This window comes from Fundulus heteroclitus, chromosome 7 (genome assembly GCF_011125445.2).
Source record: "Fundulus heteroclitus isolate FHET01 chromosome 7, MU-UCD_Fhet_4.1, whole genome shotgun sequence".
Taxonomy (NCBI): Eukaryota; Metazoa; Chordata; class Actinopteri; order Cyprinodontiformes; family Fundulidae; genus Fundulus; species Fundulus heteroclitus.
The window spans coordinates 17,643,751-17,668,891 of NC_046367.1; the positions used below are offsets into that span (position 1 = coordinate 17,643,751).

At 42.0% G+C, this 25,141-nt stretch overlaps 1 protein-coding gene across 6 annotated transcripts in view; it reads right to left on the reverse strand.

Moving 5' to 3' along the window:
- dachd (dachshund d) overlaps nucleotides 1-25,141 on the reverse strand; it is a 151,778-nt gene that overhangs the window by 112,011 nt on the left and 14,626 nt on the right. The gene's annotated exons all lie outside the window — the stretch shown is intronic.

Genomic DNA, 25,141 nt, shown 5'->3' on the forward strand with positions numbered 1-25,141 from the left:
TTGACATGCTGCCGCCCTCCCCTCCGTCTCTTTGCCTCCTCTTCCTTCACCTCCCTCCTCCAGCGTAGACAGTGTTACAAAGATGGATACCAGCCCCATGGCCTTAAGCTGCAGATCTTAAGAGGATGGGACGGGCCTTTCCATTTAGCCCAACAAAGAGAAACAGCAGTGTTTGGGATCATATTGACGACCCCCATTTGCCACTGTCAAATCTAAAGTACATCCTCTATGAGAGGGGAGAGGCTGGGGAAGCATTGATCTAGAGCCGGTTGCGGCATGTCTATTGCTCTAAGAAGTTCCAGTTTCTAAGCCCATAAAACTTTCCCTTCTCAGTGTTTCCAAGATCTGGAGATCCAATGTGTGGCTGAGTGTAACAGTGAGGAGAGCATCCGCCCCATGTACAGACGCTAGCAGTCCCAAACAAAGCAGCACTGGGTTAAATTCCCAGCCATTTACTGCATGCCTTCCATTTTTCCCTCCGCTTATTTTCCTGTCTACCAAGCTGTCAAAATAAGGGCCAATAATCCCCCACAGAACCTTTTAAAAAGAAGTCAAGTCTACAGTAATAAAAGTTGTTCATGACATAGAAAGACATAACATGACATTATTCTGCATTGTGTTTTTATGGAAGAAGCAAACGCAAAAGAATCAGAAGTTGTTTTGTGTTTTCATCAGTGTTTTACAAAAATGTTAAACAAAAGGAAACTCTTCTTTTTCTAAATTCTTACTTGATATAAAAAGGTTTGGGTTAATTGCTCATGACCAGCTCAGAGGTAAACATAGATTTTTACCTTTTATTTCCTACAATAGTTTCTATGTTTTAAGTTCTTTTTTTTTTTTTTTTTTTAAATGCAAGTGACCGAAGTTTTCTCCAGCTATATGGAGCCCAGAGAAACGCAGCGGTGCCCAGTCGTCCACCTGCTGCTACGCACTGCCCGGCAGCTGGCCCATTTGGCCCATTTGCTACACCTGTAATATCTAAAGATTATGTTTTATATTATGGGATTATTTGCTTTGCTAATGGTTGTATAACATCTCAATTTTGTTAAAAGATTTTGGACCGGAAATCCAACACAGACCATAGCATCATTATTAAGTCATTTTGTCAGTGTGCATGTTATTATATCAGGCGTTGGCTGCTGACAGTGAGAAAATTGTCATCTTGACCCTCATCATTATTTTTATGGAAGATCGGGGGTGGTGGCACACCCTAGCCATACTCACAGCTGCAGATGAATCTACATTCATGCACATCTAAATTAGCCAGTTAAGCAAATCTTGGCCTAATTTGAATGGGACCAGCTAAGACGGTGTTTCTGCAAATCAGCCGAGCTTCGGCATTAAACACTCCCAGCTTTTATTCCTTGACCCCTGGTGCACCTCTCCTTTCGGGGTCATATCATCATTACCATAGTGCAAGCTCAGAGACTGTGTTTCTCTGCGCCTTAATTAATGTGTGTTTATGGGGGGGGGGGGGGGGCACAGGAGTGAGTGCACTTAATGAAACATTGCTATAGTAGCCTCCGGGGGTCCAGAAGAGACAGCTTCTCTATTGTGCTGCTGATTCGAACGGGCTGTAAACACTTAATTGATCTGAGGAGCATATTTCGCTGCACATTCCAGGGAATTCTTGTTCCGATTGGGACTGTTCATGATTACTTTTTAACCTCTCTTTCTGGGAGTTGGAAGAAAAATAAGGCTGTCTGGAGTCTGTTTATTTCTGCAACAAGACTCTTAATTAATGATCTTTATAAATGAAAACAAAAAGGAAAAGGGGTAAAAAAAAATGTGTGTATTAAGAGAAAAAAACACATATTTTTAGGCTATGCGACGGCATGTCAGTATGTGTGTCTTTGTGTGTGTGTGTGTGTGTGTGTGAGGGTGATGCCACTGAAAACGATCTGTTGTGATGTCATGTCTGGGAGTCTGGGGGAAAGTACTCGCACTATAAAAAGATCTGCAGGTCCTTCTCTTGTGGCGGATTGCTTTGCTCTTGCAAAGAGTGATCCAGTGTGTGTGTGTGTGTGCGTGCGTGTGTGTGTGTACGTGCATGCATACGTGCACCAGGGCTGATGACAGGGGCCATGGCCTCCACACCCGGGGGACCGCCAATGAGAAAGAAGCATTTCCTCTAACATTCCATGGGTCACAAAAACAATTTGCCCAGAGAAAAGTGGCTAAACAGCCACAATGCTGCTGGGTGGAACACAGGAGGAAAAGGCTAAAATTAAATGCTAACTTTGCCTTTGCCATTCAAGTTTGATAGGAGAAATGCTGTCAGTGGCTGACAATTAAGCAGACAAAGCGCATCTGCATTTAGAAGAAAATTCCCCATATAATTACTGAGTTTGCTATGTGTGTCCTCGGAGTTGTGCAACATAACAAACGAATCCATTCTTCACGCTTCGATTGCTTTGTGATTACTGTTAATTGAGAACACCGAATGATTCTCTTCTTCATTACCCGGACACATGAAACACGTCTGCTTCGAAATATTTACAACGTGACCACCCCGTTTCTGAACTGGAGCAGGAATTACCCCTAATCCGTCCACTTCAGGTGGCCATACCCTCCAACTATAGGCAACTACTATAAGATGATCAACAGCTCTTACACACGCTAGCACAAGAGATCATCTGCTGTCAGGGACGTAGATTGTTTAAACATTCCTGGGGCTTAAAGTTGCATGACTGAGATACTACAGCCCAATATTGCGATAACTATGCTGATTAACTCTATACCAACTGGTTTTCTTTCTTCCGTCCACTGTCCATGTGCTTGAACAAATTGGCAACTAAAAATAGACATCAGGTGTGGGTATCAAGGGTCCCTCCAAATGAATATATACTATCAGCATGCAGTGCATTAAAGCATGGCCCTCTAAATATAATAGGCGTCTAAATATTGTAATGCAAGCAGACGATTGTAACATAAACGCATTGATGTTGAAATGACAACTGTATTTCAAAAGACTGTGCAGCTCTGCTAGTGGCATAACCTTGTGGTATTAAAATAACATTTTTAAAGAAACATTTACTTAAAATTATTAAAACATTTATTAGTAATCCATAAGAAATCCTAGACATTCAATAGCAGAGTTATGATAAAAAATAAAATAATTGAACATTCGTATTATTATTAGATAATATATAGAAATGTAGCTCTTTTTTTCCAAGTAAATGTACTTATCGCACACAATATTAAACCTTAAACCGTTTGTGATGGTTTCTTGTCAGGCAGGGAAAAGTATTTAATACCCTACTTTTTGGCCAGTTGACCAGCAGTGCACAGCTGTGCTCCAATGTCTATGGCAAAACCCTCAGAACCTCCAGTATGTTCTATTGGGACAGGCAGCTGTTGTGAAGTGAAAACCTGGACTAGAAGTTCTATCATAAGGAAGGCTTAGCTGATAGGGACACACGGCTCGATTGCTGTTGAGCCACACAGACCACGTTCCCATCTTATCTCACAACCCACATGGGCCGACTTCTGGGACGAGCGTAGAGAACAGAGCGGACATTCCTCAAAATACCCCTGATCTAGGACAACTGAAAAAGAGACAATGACAAGTGGATGGTGCAGTGTTACTAGGACACTAATCTAAGGACAGGGGAAAAAAAATAAATAAGAAGTCTTGTCATATGACCGTGAAAGACTGCTTTGGGACACAGGTTCACAGAAACAGCATCGCTTGTGCTTTTTCTTTTTAACTCACCTAGACAAAAGTTGGGTCGAGCGCGCTGGCGGTCTGTCCTGGCGCTGGCGGAGTTTTAGAAATGTGTTTAGCTGCAGTCTTAAGAGGAGTTGATTGGGGGGGTGGAGGATTCTCCCTGAACACAGTGCTTTCCCTGGGAGAGTGAGGCCAGGTAGTTAATAGGGGTCAGAGCCAGGGCTGAAGTGTAAATTGGCAGGGGTGCATCAATTAGAGGGTGGCAGAGGCTAGGATAAGGATAAGGAGAGAAGAGCTAGATAGAGCAGCAGACAAGCATATAATCTTTATCACCGCAGCAAAACACAGGCCGAGGTCTGTCAGGCAGAAAAAAAAGGGAAACCTGCAAATCTGCGCAAATTAATAGGAAAGCTTTATGTTTGCATGTAGAATGAATTAAGGTAATCACTGCATCACAATAGGCGCCTTCGTCTGGCTTCGTATGTTGATTTTTATGTCCTGCGGCGGCGGCTTAATAGAGCACATTTTTAGAGGAAAATAAACACGAAACGTGTTGTGGCAACACGATATACCATGGTTTCCAAAACTACCATTCATGTTTGAATACGATCACTAATCAAGTGTATGTCTGTCATTCTAAGCACTCAAGAAGAGAAGCTTGTGAATATGTGCATGAATGGGTGAATGACTGACTGCAGTGCGAACTGCTCTGGGGTCCTCGAGACTGGATAAAGCGCTAGAAAAATACAGACCATTTACCATTTAAAATGTAGCTGTTCCTGAAAAGGGCCATTCCTGATTGTTAGTGGCATAGCATCCTTAAACAGAGATGCCTGTTGTTTAGGAGGGGGAACTGCAGTAGATGGAGAATAATTTAAACATGGATGCAAACATTAACAATACTATGTCAGGGTTGTAACTGTGTAAGTAAGTCTGTGTATAATGCCATTATTATTATTATTATTATTAAAATCGCTGAAATATTTGTATAATGCCAGATTTTATTTGTGTAAGCCAGGTCTATCAAAACAAAACATTTCAATTTACCATTAAATACCACAAGGAGTGAAGTTAAAATGTATTAGAAAATGGTGCAACAGATATTTTGGAAATTTGCAACAGTGATACTGCAACACAGAACGTTTTCCTTGAGAACGTATTGTTTCTGAAACTAGGCTGCCAGCGGCATCAGACATGTTGGCATTTGTTATTGAACAGATAAATCCAAACAAACAAACCGTGATGTAGAGACACAATGCACCAACAGCCAAAAAGATTTTGCTCAAGCTAAATTTTCAATGCTCCAGCAGAAACTTCTTAAAAGAGACGTAGTGGAGAAACTGTAGCAGAGAACAATAAACTTGAAGAAAATTTTACTTTCAACTTGTACTGTGTGCGATGACGATTCCGCGGAATCTCTGTCTGGGAGCTGGCTAGTTTTGCCTGATCTGCAACCCTAACAGGGCGGGGAAGGCGTGTTCAGCTCAGCTTCTCTACTACATTGGGACACTGGCAGGACCAAAGGGACATTTCCAGGGACAGCTTTTGCCGGGGACAGGTCATCCTAAATGGGGACTGTCCCCGGAAATCGGGGACGTCTGGTCACCCGAGTTTTCCGAAAACTCTTACTGTGCTTTCGTGGCACTGGTCTGCCCCGCCTTAAACCACAATACTGCAACGTCATTGGCCCGAACCGTTTTTTGGTCCGGACACAAACTGCTTATGCCAGAGCAGTACAGATGGATTCTTGTGTGTTTGTGAATGCAGAATTGCCGTGAGAATTCCTCTTGCAGGCAAGGTTTGGACATACAACTGAAAGAAAGCTTTCCCTCGCTTACAAGACAGACAATTTCAGTTGTTGGGAAAGATTTCCAAAAAAAAACGCTGACATTTTGTGGAAACCTAAGAAGCACCCATATCACTCTTTAAAGGTAACAGAGTGTTAAAAATACAGTTGGCTAAGCTACATAGGTCATGTCTGTGTAGCAGTGAATCGGTTTGTTGTACTCGTGTTACTCTAGTTCCTATTGTGTGTTATACTATAACTAGTTATAGTATAACGCACAATAGAAACTAGAAAACTATGCTTAGAAATATTCTATAGTTTTGCTTAAGTCTATGCATTAAAATGAAAGCAATGAATATCAAAGAAATGTTTCTATTTGTAGCAGTTATCACGTTATATAACAATAAAAGCATTTTTACAATGTTAGTGTAGAGACCATGAAACTGTAGTGTTACCTTCCTGCGAGAACCTCCTTCTCAGTATGACGGTTCTTGAAAAACTTTGCTAAAAAGTACTGAATGCTGTGGCACCCGTGTTAAATATAGAAAAAAACATTGAATATATGAGAAGCAGAAGAAATCGAACGTCTTTGAACTACATGCATTGATAATGAAATACCAAACACAGCAGATAGTGACCCAGTACAATTATATAATTTCAGGATTATGTGCAAACTGTATATTGTTTGAAGAAAACAGGAATACTGTTTCGTTTGTGAATGGTTCTGCATTAACAGGAAAGGAGACCAAACCCTTAAGGAGACAAACGTGCTTTAACATTGGTCATGAAACACAAGAATAAAATCTAAGCCTTTAATCTGACTTCTTTTTTTTTTCTTTTGTAGAAAGCAAGCACATGGATACGCACATATCCCGCTGTCCATGGGCAGGAGTTATCCAGAAGGAGAGATGTTTCATTATTCCGTGCTCACCTATCCGAGTGATCCAGATGATTTGAGCAGTGAGCATTGGAGCAGACGGCCACTACAGAGCTTACATTTGCAATCTTATACCGTTTAAGTGTATATTGGGAAAAAAGACAATCTCGCTTATTGAACACATTCACCCTGGAGGGCAAACTGCTACGGTAATGAACACCACACTCAGAGAATTACAGTGTCTTTTATCCTGCTGTAGCAGAGGATGAAAAGGGATCTGGTGGACACATACACCCAGACACATAGAATAGTCTGGGAGGGGGGGGGAGAGACAAGCATTTCAAGACCCCGTAAACCTGTAAACAAAATCCGTGGAGCAGATAAATTATAAACGCCACAATGCAATTAAAGCCAAATTCAATTTGAGCACACACTGTCCATCTGTCACGGTGAAACAAAAGCCGAGAACCTCCATTATTACCAAATCCCTGCTCCAGCTAATTTGCTTTGCCGGGAGATTTTTCGTTTGAGGAGCGAGCCGTAGTTAAATGCCAGAGCGGCTCACTCAGGGCGACGTCCTCCGAAAAACAGCCTCCAGATGCTCCCAATCAGCCTTCATCAAACTGCCACCTCTTTCTCCAAAAGAAGCATCTTTTTCTTCCCCCAATTTCTCTTTCTGATGTTAAAATGTATGTTTTTCACAATGAAGAAAACAAGGATATCTCAGGAGGAAGGAACAATAATCTCTCAGCGGAGCAATGAAAATTAGTATTAAACCAAAAAAAAAAAAAAAAAAAAAAGAAGATTTGAATTGTATAGTGTGCTTAAAAAGTAATGTTTATCACGTCAGCATGGCTAAAAAGGCTCTTAAACAGGTGGGACAATATCAGCTGATGCAGCTGCGCGCATCGGAGATTTTTTTAGTCAAGCTCCGGTGCATTTGGTGGATTGTGTGCTCTTCCTCGGTCCCGGTGAAACAGAAAGCGCTCCTCTTCTTAATCCTGTTTGGCCACTTTAAGAAGGAGAGATAGGGATCTGTGCCCCCAGAATCTGAGAGCGGGGTTCAAGGGACTGAGCTCTCTCGCTGCTTCATGCCAGAAAGAGGAAAATAAGAATCATCTTCAAAGGTGGAAGAGTGTGTCAATTTAAAATCAGAACCGTATCTGCCATCTTTATGCCTCTCAAGCCACAATGCATCTCCGCTGATTAAAGCACATCAAAGAAGGCTCTCATTCATTCCTCAGAGCAATGAGGGGAGATTTTAATTGCAAAATGTTAAACCTCACAATTAAAAGGCTTTCTACTAAGAGCTAACCCAAACACAGCCATTAAGGATGCCATACAAATTAGCCTTAACGCGAAAGGAGGCTAAGGGACAGGGGACAGTGCTGCGAGGGAGTGCTGCGTAAATGATAATCTTCCATCAGAATCATCTCAAGGCACCAACAATGCTATTAGAGAGTGAGGATACAGCTGGAGATGGGATTTTCGGGATCTCTGGACAAGCCTGCTAATGAAGGGATAAAATCCCCCCCCCCCCCCCAAAAAAAAAAAAAAAACAGAGAGATTGCATTTTCTAACACCAACACATTTTGATACGGTTTGATGTGCAGCTCCATCCATAATCACTGGACGTGCTGGTGAAACAACAGTGTGTGGTGGCAAGATAAACTTGGCTTGTAAACCTGCCTGTTGTGTTAGAGCAATCACTGCTCTGGAGATATAGCCAGGTTTAGATCGGAGACTCTATGCTTGTCGTAACTTTCTGACTACTACAGGATCTGCCTCACTCGAATGGCATGTTCTCTTGTCTTTCCCATTTTTGAAGAGTGGCTAAAAGAAACAGGAATCTGGTGACCGGAGTCGGACCGATTATCAGCTTACCTGACCAATCTATATATTTTGGATCGTAATCGTCACTACATCGTGCTAAGTGCACCACTTTTTTTGGTCTGGAAGAAAAATCATAGACCTCGACAATAATATCGAATATTAAACATCTGCTCAATCAAGTAGTTGTTTTCAAGTCATTGACCATACGCCAACAGCAATATCATGCATATAGGCATACTCAGTAAATCAGAATATTATTAAAAAGTTAATTTATTTCAGTAAGTGAAACACATTGCACACAGGCGGATGTTTTGAGGCCTTTATTTCTGTTACTTATGATGATGTTTCACTCACATGCAATGAAATTACAATAGTTAGGATTAGAATATTACAACTGATCAATGAAAAACATGTCTAATATAGAAATACGGGTTTAACGAAAAGCATGCGTAATACCCCTTTTTTAAGGGGTATTCAAAAGCTACTTTTAATCTGTCAAACTAGCCTCATTGAAACACATTCTAATTTAGTGTCTATGACAAACGTGAACGTGATTGTTTAATAGGTACATTTTTACTGGCATGTGTTGTTTCCATCACCTTTCTGTCTTTGGTGCATGTGTTTGTTTGTTAAATTTCAATCCATAAATATTACATATTCCTTCAGCTCTGCTCTTTATAGAAAACAGCATTTAAAAAAGCAGACACGCACAGAGAATCAGACGATTTTCAACAACAGCAGTTCTGTGTGGAGCGTCAGCGAGGTGTTTACAAAATGAAGCCAGAGGAAGAACAAAGGCGTTGAGAGAATTTTAAAAAGAAATACTAAGATATACATTTTAAACTTGTTGAGACATGTCTGCCCTTCATTTCTGCAACTGAAGCTTTCAAAAGTAGCCGTTTTCTGTTCATCTAAAACCATAGTTGTGCCCCAGGGAAACAGGAAGTAATTGATTAACCATTAAACGATCCTTAACAGGTAAAGGTAACGTGTGAATTACAAAAAAATTGTACTCCACAGGAATTGTCTCTCTTGTTGAAAACAAGTTCATTTTAACATGGGTAATTTCCGCCACTGAATAAATTTGCAAGAATTCAAAGTTAGAATTTTCGAAAAAAAAAATAAAATAAAATTCCAGTGTTAACTTCTTGCAATAATGGCAAGAGGAATTTACTTTTAAGGCTTTCCACACACCTACACCAGGATGGCTAAAAATAGTGGAAGGCGCTGCATTCATTAACAAACAAGCGCATACGGTTTGAAACAATTAAAACAATTACCAGACATGAATTTACAGATGCAGACAAGCGCAAAGCCACACACATATCCCCCCCCCCACACACACACACTGAGGTGTCGGTGTGTCAGAGAGAGCTGTGGCTGCCGTGATAAGAGGCTGACAATGATACTGTACAGCTATTAGGCTGGAAATATCCAGCCAACACAAACAGTTGTCAGGCCAGCCCATTGTCAAGAAGGTGGATTTACAGCAGAGCTTAAAGAATTTAGCAAACGGCACCGGCTTTGTAGGTGCTTTCCTGAGCCTGTTCAAAAACTTTGGTTTCTTTCAAAATGCTTGAGTGTTAATAAAGCAAAAACAAACACCGTGGCAAGGTGTGACATTAAGCGAGTCCATAAAGCGTGCAGACACGCATGCCTTGTTGTGGCGAGCACAAAGCTCCCCTTTTTTTTTTTTTTTTTTTTTTTTTTTTTACAGCCCCTCAGAGTAACAAGCATGTCTAATTAAAATTCGCATTTCCACCACAAAAAAAGGGGAAAACAAGCCATCTTTGAACAATCCCCGTCCGTCCCCGCACCCCGGTCGTGAATCTCCGATAAACACGGAAAAACGCTGCCGCGTTAATTAAAAGCCTTGATAGACGCGGCTTCCATCTAACAGACCTATCAGGAATTAAATTTGTATCAGCAGCAGAAAGAGCAGTTGAGGGGGGGGGGGGGGTCCCTCAGGGGGATTAATGAAACAGACTTTCATAGCGGAGCCATCAGAGCCCCTGGGCCGAGGGGAGGAGGACGGGAAGAGAAAGGGCCCGGCCGCAGGATGTCATGTGTGGGACCGTCGCGTCACTGACCTCTCATTTCATACTTTAATAAAGTCGCACCCAGGTGTCCTTGATGCCTTCCAGTTGCCTGGGGCTGCGGGGAAAGCCAAACAGGAGGGCGGCCGTAACATCATTCCGACCGCTCGGCCCTCCCCTCTCCACGCCGGCCACGCAAGCGTTGTGTCCTGTGCGTGCGGGCGCAGGCACGCCGGTATATGCGACGCAGACGCTCGCCTTTATCTCGATGGTGCAGATTGGAGGCCCTTTTCTGTCGCCATGAAACAACGCTCCGGGTTGGGAAACGCTCCGAATATTGCCTCACTGGCATATTTAACTCAAGAAGTACACTTGTGCAATCTAAAAGTAGCAATGTTTCATCAGTTTTTCTGAACCAGACCTCAAAGCACTCCGTGGAGAGCGGCGTTTCTGTCGTGTCACTTTCAGCTCCGATGATTTACTATCGTGGCGCAGTTGGTTACAGGAAATTGGAACAGTGCTGACTTGCTGTTGAATTGTGGTCGAGACAGTTTTTTTTTCTGTTGAAAAACAGAAGCATATTATCTCGACGGGGGGAGGCAGCAGATTTAGAGATGTACAGTATGCAATATGTTATCGCAGGCGCTGTCGGCCCAGACAGCTGCTATCTGTCATAAACTCCGGCTATTGTTGGCCACACAACGCTGCAACATGTGACCTAATCGAGATGAGCAGCCGCTGAGCAAATACTGAGTGGAATCGTGTCATTTTTAATAAAGCCGTTTTATGGACTCCAGTCAACAGAAGCCAGAGGAACAGGCTGAAACTTCCTTGTGCAAATGATACGGCAGCAGGAGTTTCATAACTTCCTCTGCTCAGACGAGCCTGTGGCAAGTCTCCTTGCCGAGTGGAGCAGTTAGAGAGGGTGAAAACAAGAGAATAACTCGGGCCTTATCGAGATCTCACAGAGACATTTCTTTAATTAGCTGGAATATTTCTTGTTTAGATAATGTCAACTGATTGATAACGCAATGCCACATGAAACGGAGGGGGGGGGGACACTGTGCCTCCCTGATACGCATAAAATGGCCGATCGGATAGGTTTCACTTTTTTTTTTTTAAATGCATATTTACAAAAGGTGTCAAATAACTGCATACAGAAACTTTCCCCGGCGGGTTTATCGGCGACGTGTAAAATGCTATCTCGTTGCAGTGTTTGTTAAAATCAACCGGCGAGAGGAAGGGCCATCTCTGAGACATTAATTGTGCAAACAAGCTCTCAAAGCTTCCTGCAGTCTTGTTTGCTGCCTCGGACAGCCTCATCCCCCCCCCCCTCCCCCTCCCTCCCTCGCTTGCCTCTCGAACCTAAACTAGTGACGGGGCGGTGATGGAAAATTAATTTGCGTTGCCGAGGAAAAGTTTCCTCTCTTTGAGATCCTCCATCCAACATGTGGGGGGGCCCTCGGCCCCCAAAAAAACAATGTTGATCAAAGCACATAAACATCTGGCGCAGCGAGACTCCTGCCCCTGGGACAAAGATAGCTATTTATATTTTTCTGAGATTAGCACCGAAGATAACCTTTCGCCGCGTATAAGGGTGCGCTTAGGATGCAGTAATGTTCAAAGTAAGAGATTGCAGGCTACCTGTGTAACAACCCCCCACCTGCCCACCTGTCTCTCCTCTAATCTTTCTCTCTTCCACAGACCTCACTCCCACATTTACACATTCTCGGGCTTTTGTACTCCTGTCGCCTCTCCCTAACCACCTATCTCAGTTCCCCCCCCCCTCCCTCCTGTGCACACCTTTTCTCTTCACGGGGCAGCAGGTGTTGAGTGCTTGTGTTTATTCCCCCCCCTACCTCCCTCCCTCCCTCCTACCATTCCCACTCACTGAGCTGTGCTCTTTCCCTTTCCCTCTTTTTTTTTTATTCCTTTCTGCAAGTGTCTCTCTGTCTCTTTTTCTCCGTGGCAGCTGGTAGGAGGAGGGAGGAGGCTATAACAGCTGCACATGAGGGCGGGTGGAAAAAAAAAAAAAAAGAGCACTAGGAAAACAGCTCCAATCCCCTCAGGGTTGTCAGCTCCAATCCAGCCCCCCCAACCTCTAGCGTTTTTTAACCAGGCAAACGGAGGGAAAACTGTTGCCGCCTTTTCTATCGGCCCTACCTGAGCGGAGAGATGGTTTCCACCAGGCATTGGCTGGCGTGAGATTCTCGCGCTGCGAGAACAGTATTTGCACAATAATTTAAAACAGAAATGCGTAACATCATCTAATTGTTCTTCTATAAAACAGCAGCAACTGTTCTTAACAAATAAATACAGTTATGGTGATATTTAGGACATTTATTCATTCCATTTTGATACATAAACTATGTCGTTTTTCAGCACTTATTGTACAGAATAGTATCATTTTTGGAGTTCTACTCTTTATGGAGCAACACAAATATAACAGAGTTGCTGAGAGAAATGGGCACGGTGACTGGAATCGTTCCGATTGGTGATCGGTCGGTCAGGAGCTATAATAAATTTGATATTTTCCCAATCGGTGTACACGATGCACATGTCACATCGACAGAATTGCTCTTGATGTCGAACTTGTTACTGGAGGAATAAGGCTCAAAATTAGATATTTCCTGTTAATATATCAAACCTTGTTGCAGTTCTGCTCTTGGTAGAGTAAAACTGGGAGAACATGACCAACTGATATATGCTTGTTGGGGTATGTTGAAAATTACATTTTTGTAGTCATTTTCAAGTGCCTATTGTGCAGAGCAGTATACCTTTTCACAGCTCTTTACAGAATAACTCAAGAATAAAAAGAGATGCAATCAGAAATTGTGTGAATTGTACCCATAGCTGGTCAGTCAGAAAGCAAAAATGTAATATTTTTCTAATTACTGAGCACAATATACCTGAGCACTAACAGGTAATGATCGAAGCAACAATCTTGGCTGTCGTAGGTGTTATTGGAACAAGTTGGTTAGCTCTTGCTGTGCAAAATAGCGTACCTTTTTGCCATTCTGTTCTTTATATAACAATACTGCCAGGTATGCAGGTCATAGCTTTTCAGTTGTAGTTTTTAGTAGTGGAAAAACCGAACATGTTAACTTATCCACTTTTAGCTTGGACTACAAAATCGCTCAGAGAAATAAAATAGGGGATTCGTGAAATTGGTAAGCCAGAAGTCCATGACCTTGTTTAGCAGTTCCGAAGCGAATGCCGCAACATAATAGTTCAGAAAATCTAAAACGGAGAAAACTGAATGGCTTGAAGAATATGACCCCAACAGAGTATGAAGATATCTATGCAGCTCCTGGAGAGACTTTTCTGCACTCCTAGAGACTCCAAGTACAAAAAAAATGTATTTAAGGGCTAAAAGGTAGAATTTACATAATATGATCACTTTAAAAAAAAAGTATTACCTTAATGGAAATTATGGGTGGCACTCCATTTGTTTAAACATCACTACTGTCTGTGTTTGTTGTAGCAAAGCTGGAAAAGTGTAGCAGCCTTCTTTCAGCCAGTATCACGCAGCAACAGGTGGGTGAGGTGGAATGTTGCTTAACTTTACACTATGGTCACTGTGGATCTTTTTCTCACGTTAAAATTACTTTAAGCCGTAAGTATTTTTTGATGAAAATGTATTTGTTAGTTTCGAATCTGTTGCTTTTAAAAACCTTGGCACACATGGATACTAGTAACCGGTCCAAGCTCTCAGAGGATCTCCATCTAGCAGTGCGACGTTATAAGTATCCACTTAAATCCACTTCCTACCAGTGAATCATTCCCCGTTTGTAAAACATGTCACTTGCAAATGAAAATTTAGCTCCAGGTACTTACATCTGTTAGAGGAAAGCACAAAGCATCAGAAATCACCAGGTTGCCTCTTTTCTTTCACCTCAAAGTATCAGCTGTGTGTGTGTGTGTGTACGTGTGTGTGTGCAGTTTTCACAAACAGCATCAAAATACATGAGATCAGCTCTCTGGGCTTTGTTCGGCCCTGGCAAGGTTAGGCCAGCCTCATTCCAAATTTCCTGAGGGGGAACAGAGAGAAAAACGATTCCACGCAGATAAATCACTCACACAGATCAAAAGACGAATCAGCGGCAAAGACGAGAAGATGCTGACTCGCAGAGAACAATGGAGACAGTGGAGACAGTCGTAAGATCAACCAGCACCGCTCAATCAAAACCTGCAAACCCGGGGGTCTGAGCGAGCGAGCGAGCGAGCTCTGCCTGGGCTGGGGAGAACTGATCCTGGTGGCACTATTGAGTTCTGGAGATTCTTGTTTTGGAGGAGCATAAATAGGATTGAGTTTCTGTCTCTGCAAACTCATCTTCCCGGGCTTGATTTAAGAGTCATACCTTGAGAGTGGGAGATGCCCCTGTTTTGGAAAGAAAAATGGGAGGAGAAGGAATGAGACGGGGGTAAACTATTTGATATAGAGCACCAGTGTGTGTGCATGTGTGTGTGTGTGTGTGTGTGTGTGTGTGTGTGTGTGTGTGTGTGTGTGTGTGTGTGCGTGTGTGTGTGTGTTTGAAATATGCGTTTAGCCCAACTCTCCAGAAGAAGTACTGTCCCATGCAGCCCTTCACGCTTCACGGCCCGCGCTCTTCCATTAACTTCTTCAGTACAAGCAATAAATAAACACAAAATCCACAACTCTTTACCATCCACTCATGATTGCTGAGAGTGGAAGTGTCACACTGGAGAGAAAAAAAAAAAAAAAAAAAAAGAAGAGCGCCCTGGGATGCGAGACAGGAAGCAGAAGCGCCCTTGCTAATATTACCTTTTGATCAAACCGCTTCAGCGATATCAGAGGACGCACTTTTCCCCAACTCTAAAAAAACAATCCGCACAAAGGGAGTAGGGGAGGTGGGGGGTGGGGAGGTCATGCAAAGAGTGCCTTGTGACTTTCCTTTAAAGTGTATTCCATAACATAGAGGACAAAATTATGTTCAAAAACACAGTTCACCAAGCAGCGCTGACAGCCACCATTTGATCCCCCCCCCCACCTCCCCCGTCCTCTGAGATTCCTGTACGATAACGCATCAATTTAGATTAAGGTGATATGAAAGAGAAATGTAAAGTAGGGTTTCAAGAGGGAGGAGCTGGTACGTTGGAGATGAATAAAAGAGATATTGAAATTAACATGTCCTGCTTTGGCATACTTACAACTGACCTGGGAAGTATGCTCAACAGGAGAGTATTTGAAAACTAAGCACTGGGATCAGATTGGTAATAATAAATAAAGTGAAAATAGATAAGACAGTTGGACACATTTTTTTTCTCACTGTCTGACAATAAATCAGACTAAAAGTTTCATGTTTTAGGTCAAATAACATAATTATTTATATTTACTATATGATAGAATCATGAGATTTTTACAGATGGTTTTTACTTCCTTCAAATTCAGAAATGACATAGTACTTCACAGAATAACCCTTTAAATTGTATAACTCCTGTCCAAATGTTTGGGGTAACCTTCCACAAGCTCCTCCTAGCTTGCAGGATTTTTACCCCTTTCCTGGTATGACTGAGGCTTTGTGCAGACCTAGCTGGGTCTTTATAACAAATATCTCCCCCACATAATTTTGAAGAATCTCGTACACATAGAATTTTTTCAGAAAAGTTTTCTGCCACAAAGACCTGCACAAATATGCCACTAAGAGTCGTTTTAAACATGCCAAACACACATAGGCCCGTGTACCACTAAGCTACACCCTATGTCGGCCAATCAGAATCCTCCGAAATTACCACGTGGTCCCTGCATATTGGACAGGGTGCAAAACAGCTCTTTCTACTTTGCACCTCAACATATTGGAGGAGCTGGGCTTGTCCAAACAAACAAGCAAAAAGCATCAGAACCAAAAAATCAGCACCTCTCTAATAGCATTCATTTTTAATCCACTGCAACATGTGACGTTAGTGCTGCATCATTTATCGCAGACTGTGATGCCTAAAACTCTGCTCTGTCATGTACACACGCATACTTTTTTTTTTCCAGCTCTCCGCTTTGCTCTGATTTTTCAGAAATAATTGTTTCTAGTGACGTTTTTCCGTTTTCGCCCGGATGAAAGGCCAAAAACGCATAAAATGTATTCAATTTCTTGGATATCCGGCTACGTGTAGACAAGGCTTGAGTCAGGTTTTGTAGGCCTCCTGGCTAACACATAACCTAACAAGCCAGATTGATAATGTGTAGCAATCTCCATTCTTCACATTATCAATCGTATCAATGGATGGACATTCAGCAGAACTTTCAGAGCTGATTGGGCGAAATGACATCTATTGCCCGCCTACCAAAGGTTGGTTTTAACCAATCATGGTATCAGATGAAATTGTAAGCAGCAACCACCATGAGAAACCACAAGTCAAGCTAGCCAAGGTACTTCTTGCTGTTCTTCTTCCAAAGAAGTCGTAGATTCTGACAACAGAGAGGTGATAGCAGTGCATCCTCCTGCGCTGTCATGTTCATTTTGATTTGGCTATGGGAGCGCTTGCTTTTGTCACAACTGTATGTCCCGCCTTAAACCTCAATACTGCAACATGATTGGCCCAAACCGTTTTTTGGTTTGGTCACAAACGATGGATTCTCGTGTGTTTGTGAACACACAAATACCTAGAGAATTTATCTTGTAAGCAAGGTTAGCTAACACAAGCCATTTCGCTCTCCCCATAAATGTTCTATGGGACTAATATCAAGGCTTTGAGATGGCAACACTCCAGAACATTGACTTTATTATCCTTTAGCCCATTTTTGCGTATTCTTGGAGTTATTATCCATTTGGAAGACCCAAAACTTCAACTTCCTGGCTTGAGATATTGCTTCAATATTACCAAAAATATGCCCATACTTCACAGTTGCAATAGTTTTCCCAGACTTACAAGTTTCCCTTTTTTAACTCCACGTTAATTATTGAATTGTGGCTAAATACTTTGATTTTAATTTCATCTGACCGCAGGACATATCTTTAAGAATTAAGGTATTTGTCCCTTAGTGCATTTGTAAACTGTAATCTTGGACTAATGCCTTCTTCCTCAATGAATGGTCTTTCAGCCCATATTGTTACAAGACTAATTTCATGGTGGATAATGGTGTTCTCTCACCAGCTCCATCCAGGAGCTTCACAAGAACTCCTGCTTTTGTTCTGAGGCTTATTCACACGTTTCACACAGAAAGACATTCATGTCTGTGACACAGAGCCTATCTCCTTCCTGAACAGTATGATTGCTGGACATTCCCATGTTATTTATACATGGATATTGTTTTAATGTGGCACCTTCTCCATTTGTTAATTGTACCACAGCATGAACCACAGATCTCTTCCTGATATTGTGCCTGGTTTCTTTAGACTTTTCAATGATGTCCCACGAGGAAGCATCATCTTTTAAATGTTGCTTTAAACTATATCCACAGGTGTTTCTCAAAGGTTGAAAATTTACCTATCAGAAACTTACAAAGCCATGACTTTACCTTCTGGGTTTGCCCCAAATTGTTTAAAGGCATAATAATGTAGACTTATGGGTTTGAAGAATATGGGTTTGAAGAGAATTTTCTCAAATTATTCTAGCATTCAGCAAACAGAAACAATAATCTTGATAACCTAAAACAGGAAAAGTTTAGTCATTAAATTAGAAAAAAAAATCATATACAGTGTATATAAATATATCTAGTTTCAACTCTGCCCTGTGAGCTCTGCTAAAGTCACCTAAAAATAATATCACCTAGGGTCTGGACATGAGGTTTTATTCAAATCTAGAGGGGGGAATAGGGAGACCAATCCGGTCAGAGGTGTTTCCCTAGGAGATTTGTGGAGAGAGGGTAAAAGCTGATTTCAGATGAACCAAAGAAGATCAGGGCTAAACTATGGCGGTCATATCTCCAGTCCAAACATGTACAGTTTGATAGCATTCTGGCCTGGAACAGAGGGAAAAAACAAGCCCCGCTTCCACAACAAAGACAGGAAATTCAGCATAGATTCCTACTTCTCTCTTTTCTCCTGCCTCTCTATACCTAACAATGCTGGTAATGGAGAGAGAACAGTGCCCGGAGCTGGCAGAGACACCTGCGACATATTTCCCCCCCCCCCCCACCCCCTCCACTCCCCTGCTTCCACTCTCCCACTCTTCCCACCCCCTCGACATTAAAGTCCTTCACAGAAATCAGAATTTAATAAATCACCCCAGAGCCTGACAGAGTTTATCTCCAGGGGTCGCCTCCACTGTGCAGAGACCCACAGACAGACAAAGCGAGGCCCGATAAGATGTGAAATTAAATACAGTTAGCAGTTTGAGACAAAGGAGGGAGAGTGTCAAACCGAGCTTTGTACGTCGTAAACGGCTGCCTGTATAGTCAGGACAAACACACACACGCACACACACACACGCACACACACGTACACGCCTTCCAAGTACTCACAAACGCCAAAGACATGGCAGGGTGATTCATTTCAGGTTTCCTCTCACATTTAGCCTCATTTGCATCCTCCACTGTCAACATATCGCCTCTCCCAGATACGTTCAAGAGCTCTCATTAAACGTCCAGAGGATGACATCCTCTTTTTTTTTTCTTTTTTTTTTTTTTTCTACCCGGATGCGCCATTATTAATCACTGGCTCCACTCATATGCGGACTGATCTCCATCACGAATCAAACGCTATCTTTCCGTGTTTCCTTTCATTCGGCAGATATCCCTGACACCAGCCATCGCCGCGGCTAAAGGAGACTTATGGGAGCGTGTCGGGGGCTCCGACGACCTTATGAATGCCGTACATAAGCGTTTAACACTGAGAGGATATAAATGGGAGGATTTGCCCGGATCTCTCTGCACACCTTCTGCCGCCTCTCGCTCGTACCGTACGGGACGCGGTCCTGTCCACACTTAACCTGGATATTTGGCGGAGCAGAGACTTTCCCGGTGCGTTTATATTAACCGAACAGAGATTTTGGTGACAAAGGGAGGTTTGCAAAAAAAAAAGTTTATCGGAGTGGAATGATTCCATTAAACTTCAAATATATGGGCTGAATGTAACGACGGAGATGCGTTGAGAATTTGACTTGTTACTGGAATCTGATCATTTCTGACCAGACTTGCAGTGGGCGGGAACTGAACAAACCTGCTTCTCTTAAAACTCTAATATGCTTATCACTTAAGAGTGAGTGCCAACAGCTAATGACAACAACAACAATCATATACTATGTGTTGAAATATATCTGCAGTTCATTAAGGCTGCAAGAGAAAACAGGGTTTCAGCAATTAGCAGGAAAGTTGAATGTGTTACAGCACAGTCGCTTGGTTTTGTCTTCAGTTGCAGCAGATTAAAACGGAGCCTCCCTTCAATCATTGAGAGTAGAGAAAATACCAATAGATATGCATACCTACAACTCTAACTACTCTAAGTACTACTCTAACAGCTTGGCCCCATATGTGTTAGTTTAGCTAGTTTTTTATGTTTGTGTAACCTTTTGCAACAAATAGTAGCTCTCTTTTTTAGCGAGAACCACTTCGTGCCATGTGCGCAAAAATACAAAAATGGGGCTGAAAATACAGAACAAACCTATTGTGTGCACTTCTGAAATGAGAATCTGTTTGTGGAGACAGAAACCGCAGGCGTAAAGGTGTAAAAGTCTTTGCTTTTTCACATCGCGAAAAATATCCCAACAGCCGAATTGGGCGTTGTTTTAAGTGAGGTAGCCTTCCCTCATCCAGGTGAGCAGCGATGTTGCTGATGCTATTTCATCAGTATTGCCCAATCTACCGAACATTAATTAAAAAGAACACCAGAAAACGGCTTTGAAGGCTTTTGTTAGTGGAAACGATGGTTTCAGTTTGGATGTCGGTTTCGATGTGAGTGGTTGAAGTAGCACGTCGGTAAAGATGACGGACAAGTGGTTTATCCAATCGTATGCAAGACTTTTTGATAAGGTCCCTCCTTCTGAAATATATCTCCAATAGAGCAATCCCAGATGGATGGGTGGAGCTCTGCGGAACCGAATCCATCTGGCGAGAGTCAGGATAGTGCTTTTTAGAGTCTCATTTCATTTAAAAAATGATCCCTGTGGACTCACAATCAGCTGACTGGGCAGATCTGCTCATGTAGCGGACCAACACAGCAAGCGGAGCCAGCCGTCGTAACTTTAGCATAAAACCAAAGAAAAGTAAATAGAAAGTGTGCTGCTCAATATAACTTAGCGTTGTGTCTCAAGAACATGAATATTGTCAATTTAAGTTGTTTTAAAATAACTAAAATCTGCTAAAATGGAATTATTCTTTAGGCGCTCTAAGAATGCATTTACTTTTAAACAAACTGACTGCAATTTGACATCTTTCTACAACAAGTAAGGGGACTATATCTGATACCATTTTTACAGAACCTCACGGAAAGTAATCCAAACAATCCTTTTAAGGGCGATGATTACTAAGTGCATTCTATACACCGGGTCATATAGAAATAGAAATGTTGATAAGAAAACTAAACAAAAATTAAAATCACAAGATATGCTCAATACATTAAACTTCCTGTACACCATATTTTATCCTTATACAAAGGTTGCATTCAACTTAATGATGACTCCATAATGAAGCATAAGCTTAAAGACTACAAACGTTTTGAATTAATAAATACCGCTACTGCTGTTAGGTAAATTTCTTCACATCTTTCCTTCACTATATCTTACCTTGTACAGTTTCATTATAAGTGCCATTACTGAAAAACTTTCTTGAAACACGATGATATCCTTCGGAGGCCGTGTTGCCCAACCCTAGTAGAGTACACACTTACCGAAGGGCTACTGTGGAACAATTAGTGGCACTTTGAAAAATGAAACATGCTCTGTGTTATGAAGGGGCATGATTGCAATGCCTCTGTATGAGTACACAGTAATATTCTTTTCAATTAACTGAGGTCTCCAGTTCACATCAGGATATGGCCGACCTCAGCTTTTTAAAGCTGCTTTTTTTTTTTTTTTTTTTCCCCTCCCCACTCTGTAGTTAAGAGAAAGCATAGTCAGGTTTCCAGGAAGACATAGCGCTGGTCACTTAATGGGCTCGGCCCGGCCGGCGGACCTGACCTTTCCCTTTAACAATGCCGAGGCCAGAGAGGCTCGCAAGCCCGCTCTGGCCAACACAATGACCCCTCGGGTGAAGCCTAATCTCCTCCAACTCCGCTCTCTCGCCACTGTCCAGACAGACAGCCTTCATCCACAGCCTCTCCTCTGGTGCAGCCGACTGATGCCTTCCCGCTGAGACAACAGTGCCAAGGAGCTGTCAACAGGTCGGCGCTCGGCGGGCCCCCGACAGGGTCTCACACGCAGAGCCCCTCGGGGTCCGCCCAGGCACTGACACTCTGCGCTCGGGCTCTGAGTGGCCCTCCGAAGAATGTCGAGAATGACAGGAATGCTGGGTGCCATCGAGAATCCCGATAACATTCTACCATCTAGGAGCATGATTAGCGTGCTCTGTCGTCAGTCCGTTTGTGGATGAGAGATGGGGGGGGGGGGGAAGGGGTTGGTCTGCTAGATACTGTAGGCCTGTCACTGCACTGCAGTAGCTTGTCATTTTAAATAACTTGATCCCGCTCCTGCCCACATCACACATATAACCATCAGCTACACACTGGGCGCCAGTTAGCCACACTGACAGACATCGATTATTATTATTATTAGTATGTGTGAGGGCGTCCATGCGCCATTGCGAATGCGCGCGCGTGTGTGTGTGTTTGTGCTTCAAAACTTAAGCTGACAGTTAGTTTCAAACATCTTCAAATGCTATTCAGAGAGCCTGCGCATTCATTTCATCTGCTGGTCTTTGCTTTGGCTTTTTCTCATTGTGCGTTTTGAAAGGTCGTTCGGATGACAGCATCAGCTGGAAATAACATTAGACATGAAAATAGAAACAAGTGCAATGAAAAAAAAATAAAGGTTTCTATGACTAGTCTGTAACTGAAAACACAGAGAGCGAACAGAAACCTGAATGGGTGTGTACACATATCCAAAAATAAAAATAAAAACAGACTGGGCGTGAGATTCTCCCTAGTTTACAAATACTCTGATGTAGAAAAATCTATAACATGATGTAATTACTTCTGTTTAAAACAGAGCATCAACAGCAAACCAAATAAAACACATTCATACTACAGTTATATTTAGGTTGTTCATAACATTTTTATATTGCTACTTTGGTTTTCCTATACTGCCATTCTACTCCATTAGAGAGTAACATTAGTGGAGATGCATAGACGTATTGGCCGGTGACTGGCCCGGACGGAAACTCCAAATTACAATCTTTTTCCTGACCATTAAGCACACCATAACCATGCTAAAACAGGATGTGCTAAAAACACAACACTCTTCAGTGTTGTTGTTGTCACTGAAGAAAGATGTCATGATTTTTAGGACTTTGGTTTTGTGGGATTTGTCGCTTTTTGATTTCCATCTTCAGTTTATTCCTTGGTTTTAAGATTCCTCGTGGTTTTGTTCTGTAGGCAAGGGTTGATTAATCCTTGCCTTCTCTCACAGCAGAGAAGGCAAGGATTAATCAACCACCTGCTCCTCGGTCAGTGATCACCTCTCTAGCTTGTGGTCCTCCTATACATTCTAGTTTTTGTAAGGTTTAGATGCGCCTCATTATACGTTGTTTTCCATCTGCCTGCTTTCTGTTTCCTCTCTGAATCTGGGATCCTCCACTTTACAATTCAGGACAGAAAAAAGTGTACATTTTGCTCTTTTTTTCATAGTTATAAGGTGTTTAGAAGTTATGTGAGAGGAAGCCCCAAGGCTATAGGAAGCTATTTAAAGTAACACTTTACACTAAACATGGGAAACAGATATCAGCAGGGCTGAGTATATTACAGCAAACTTGCTCAGTTGTGTACTTGAGAGCTTTTAACACCGGTCTGTTATGAAACATGCTGGATTTGGAAATGTTTCAGCTTTTTGGAAATCCTAAGAGTTAAGGTAGAAATCTACATTGTACTGGGAATATAAGGAACAACGTGCAATTATTAACAATAATATAGCATTACTGCTGTGAGTTATCTTAACTACAGTAATCGTGCTAATTGCTACAGATAGTTTAAAATGGGAAGTTCGCAAGTATTTTGTCTTTACTTTAAGCATTAATGCTGTAATTGAAAGACTAGTCACAGCAAGGATAATACAATGAAAAAATGTGAATATTGCAAATCACTGGTTTTCAATCCTGTTCTTCAGGACCCACTGTCCATTTTCTAGACAAGTCTCTGCTCCAGCACGCCTGAATCAAATGACAGCATTACGTCCTCAGTGCTGCAGAAGACCGTTAATCCACCATTTATTTAAGTACAATGTGTGGAAACAGTGGGCCCTGATAAGCAGATTAAAAAATCTCTGATGTACATTATAGCTCTCAAACAGGAATTGAAATCAGATCTTATTTCAGAATAGGCATCACCGATACTACTATGACAACAAGTTGCTATTTGTTGGTTAATTGGCCCGTTATTCTGCTCAGTTGCTCTTAGCTTTGACAAATATAGTTCAATCTGAAAAACTCACAGAGAATGAAATGGCAATTAGAAGGATTTTATTGACACGATAATTTAAGTCTTTGGCGCTTAGACCTCGGCAGGAACATTAATGCTGAATTATACTTTAATATGCATAAGTAGATGTATGAGAACAGGGATGTTACCCCCAGGTCTGAAACTGGTGGTGGAGTGGAGATAGAAGAAGTTTCATCAATCCATATGATGAACTGTTTAAGATAGATGTCCAACTTGATAAACACAGGTTTGCATGAACTGTCCATGATGAGCAAGCTTGAAGCGACTGTGGAGAGGAAAAACTCATCGCCTGCCACCATCCAATCAGAGGCCGATCCGCCTCTGATTGGATGGTGGCAGGTGATGAGTTTCCTCAATTGAACTTCCGCTTTAGCCTAATTTTTATAAAAAAGTTTTAAAGTCTCATGAAGACTCAATTGCACCTAGTCATGATATTTGTTGTGAAACGGAACAAGCAGAGAGTTACAGTTTTCACTGCAGGGGGCGACAACTTGCAAGTTTTACTCCGTCTACTCAGAGCCAGAGAAGAAGAAAATAGATGACGAAATAGAGATGAAAGGATTTCTTACCAGAATATCGATGCTGTCAGAAAATTCATTTGTTCCGTCAAAGATAAATTATTCACACTGGTAAAACTGCATTTTTTTTTTGTTTCACTGTTTTACTTATTCTACTCATGATCTGACCAGTTTGTAGCGTCATCTGCTTCAAATCTAGTGCCGCCCTCTAACTGGAACTATTGCTGTCCCTGCTAGCGTCACAAAAACGTAGGGCTGCAACGCACCTTTTTGGGCGGCTACAGATGACTACACTGAATGGGAGGCATGACTTCGGCATTACTCTCTGTTTCCATACAGCCGGAGAAAACTACAGTCACTACGGTGTCATTTTCTCACAACTCAATAAAATAACTTTCAACTGTAATAAAGGTATGACGATATCTGCGTTTTCTACTTAAAAACCTTGTTACTTGAAGCCGCCTGCATACCCAATACAGACAAATTTCAATGGCTCGACACACAACCTCTGATCCTGAAAGCGAGACTTTCTTTTTAAGTCCAGGTTCCATCAACAAAGTTTATTCTTCTCGAACTGTTTTGGAGTTTATTTTTTCCCCTTGATCAAATGATGTCCTGTGAAAGGTTGCTCTTTCTTCTCCCTTGCAAGTAAACCATACAAAGCAGTGTTTGATCTCCGAAAACCGATCTGTATTTCTAGTATTGTCTCCAGTCCTTACTGTGGCATCTTAAAGGTCAGGAGTGAAAGGCCATTTGATAACTACAGAAAGACCTTTCAGCTTTATTACGCTGCCTTTCATCTCCTTTCCTGCTGAGGTTAAAACAAAGCACAGCATCCTTTTGAAAAAGAAAGGATAAAATGGATCACTTTGGAGCCTCA